This window comes from Habropoda laboriosa, unplaced genomic scaffold (genome assembly GCF_001263275.1).
Source record: "Habropoda laboriosa isolate 0110345459 unplaced genomic scaffold, ASM126327v1 scaffold65, whole genome shotgun sequence".
Taxonomy (NCBI): Eukaryota; Metazoa; Arthropoda; class Insecta; order Hymenoptera; family Apidae; genus Habropoda; species Habropoda laboriosa.
The window spans coordinates 3,941,103-3,944,107 of NW_017100254.1; the positions used below are offsets into that span (position 1 = coordinate 3,941,103).

The 3,005-nt window shown below is 29.0% G+C and overlaps 1 long non-coding RNA gene across 2 annotated transcripts; it reads right to left on the minus strand.

Annotated features, from left to right (window-relative positions):
* Positions 1-363: 363 nt before the first annotated feature.
* On the minus strand, positions 364-1,041 carry LOC108572469. 2 transcript variants are annotated; one of them, XR_001891386.1, is made up of 3 exons: positions 929-1,041; positions 579-672; positions 364-379 (listed from the first exon to the last, which is right to left on the minus strand). It is a non-coding gene; the product is annotated as an uncharacterized LOC108572469 (long non-coding RNA). The 2 variants fall into 2 exon arrangements; XR_001891385.1 differs by lacking the exon at positions 929-1,041 and adding an exon at positions 774-916.
* Between the last annotated feature and the right edge of the window lie 1,964 nt (positions 1,042-3,005).

The window sequence follows — 3,005 nt, forward strand, 5'->3', positions numbered from 1 at the left end:
AAATCTTACTATTAATACCCACTTTCCAATGTAAATCTTAAATAAATGTACTAATTACTTTTATTAAATCTATTTTATAAAGTGAATTATTTATTTGTATATTTAATAAAATAATTTTACATGAAAATTAAATTATAAATGTGTGAGTAAAACAAGCTTTTATCCAAAGCGAATCTAGGTTAGGTTACTTTAAAAAAATAATTTAGACTTACCAATTAATATTTAAAAACCTATCCATGATGCTTAGATTACAAAAGAGTTCGAAGAACTGTAATTTTTATAATTAAGTTCTAATTTAAAAAAATTCTAGACAAACTTAGTTTGTAGTGTAATTAAAATCGTGATTCGTAAACAAATAACATTTCGCCGCTGCTAATGCCTAAAACACATAAATACCAGTTGCGTAAACTACTATGCAGAACTCAGGAGTGTTTTCAACGTTTTATAGCGGAAAACAGCTAAACCGATTTCTCTTTTATGCGAAGATTTATTTCTAAATAAATCAATGTTGAAGATCACACGCCCTTTCAGTGATGCCAGAACCGTAAGCCAAAGCAGTTACCCCCACTATGACCTACCGCCGTCTCCCACTATACCGTCCTCCTGCTCTCACTAAGCTCTGTCAATGCGCGAAGCCAGTTCGGCTCTTTCCGCCAATAATCTACGTCATCACTACGTTACAAACAAAAGTAATCAGTATTCAGTTGACAATAAATCGTGTTAATGAAAATTTACAAAAAAGTTTTTATTCGATAAAGAATAAAAATCATTACAATTTTTTTAAACGAAACCAGGTTCTTATGTGCCAATCAATGCATATTTGAATTCTCTTCAAGAAAGTGTTAGAGAACTTAGGTCGAAAATTGATTAATTTAGAGGTTATGATTTTTGTCCCGAACGCCCATATACTCGAAACACTGCGTCTCACCGAGATTTAAAGGGAATCTCCTGATTCTTACTCATGCGCTGAGGTTGCTCGAGCGTCACATGATGACGTAGATTATTGGCGGAAAGAGCGTAACAGGCTTCGCACATGGATAGAGCTACTGCTACACTTGTGTGAGAGCACCAGGACGGTATAGTGGGAGACGGCAGTAGGTCATAGGGTGGGTAACTGCTTTGATCCGCGGTCCACGATTCTGGCATCACTGGTTCTAGGGATTTAGTAAAGTCGATGCACCTCGGTGTACATGCATCAAGCATGATAATATTTAAATTTACATTTAGTAATAAATTACTCTTTCTTGATAACCTAACTGGTTTAGTATTTAAAATACTAACATTTTCTTTGAATCTTTCGTGCAAGATGCGCTATGAAAAAGAAAACAAAATACAAATTTCATTTTGTTACTGGAAACTGTTTTTTTATGCTGTTTTCAGTATTGTTTCTAACTGTGTATATTATTTAACCACAAATAATTAGTTTAATCCCCGAATTTCTTTCTGTAAAATATTTACTTTGAAAATGTCTTGGACAATGTCTTGACTGTTATAAAAAAAAAAATACAATGTTTATTTATAATATATTTACGGAAATAAACTGTTACATTGTTCACTGGTCAAACTACTAATTTTCTTAAATTACAAATGTATATATTGAATTTACAATTGAACACCAAGCAAACACTAATCAATTTACACTAATCAAAATGCTAATTTCAAATATTAATATTAGTAAATAAATAATTCCTTTGTACATGTTGTAAAATATTTTTATTATTATACATTTGAACAACCCAAAGAACGATAAATAATAAATGACACATATAGTTATATTCAAATAAGAGTGAATAAAGTACAAAGTTAATTCAATGAAAAGTTTACATATAAATATTTTTCGATGTCAACAGTAAATATGGCATAGTTTTATACACTGCAGACAAAGATATAAAACTTAGAATACATTATTTTACAAAAATTATAATACAAATATTTATGTGTATTAACATAACATGCAAGTGAATAGCTAAACTTGTTCTTATTTTGTAAGTATTGCATTACTCTTATACACATTCCATGTATTTGATCTGTGTGTACATATATACAATTTCATATTGCATTCATATTAAATATGTTAGTTGTTTATTACATTAATTACAATATTTATTTGTACATATACAAGGTGTCTTCTTTTAAAATATAAATACAAATGTTATTGAAACTATTAGTGATGTCAAGAAATATTTCATTAAATAAAAATGGAGACAGAATTGTGGAGAACATTACTTCAGATATTTCATAGCTCTTGCTATCTGCTTTAAAGAAAGATCATATATTTTTTTTATGCAGCATTGTAGTTCTAAGAAAGACAAAGTTATAGGTAAATTATAACTGAAAGTAGAAAGTATCTATATAGAAATATTGTTGCATATTTACAAATATAAATTGCCTAGGATTTCCTTATCCCCAGGAAATGATGCATTTTAAATGTGATAATCTTGGGACAAAGTACAGCGGTGCGTTACTATTATGTACTCTGAAATAGTTAATATAATTTTATTATTGAAGGAATGTCAAGGGAATTACAATGAAATAGCACAATATTATCGTGAATGAATACCAAATCGGCAGCACACGATGACGACCTTCAAATATCCAAAAGGCCTCCACTTATAGCATAGGTTCCATACAGATGTTTACCACTAATAGTTTTAACGATTTTATGTCCCTTGATTAAAATGTAACACCTTGTATGTTTGCATACATGTACACACAAATTACTATTGGAAACATTAACAAATTTCATATTTATAATCCTAAGATTATATCATGATATAGAGAATCTTAAACCATATAGGCATTACAAACATCAATTTAGTAAAAAATTAATTAAATACTAAAAACAAAAATAATTTTTTATACAAAATACTGCATTAGCGATAATTATGCAGTAGTAATATTTTTGAGAAATTCACTAAGAATTAAGTGACATATTACGCGATATATACAAAAACGTAGTAATTAATTCATAAACATCAAATTAGATATCGCTTCAATGAAACATT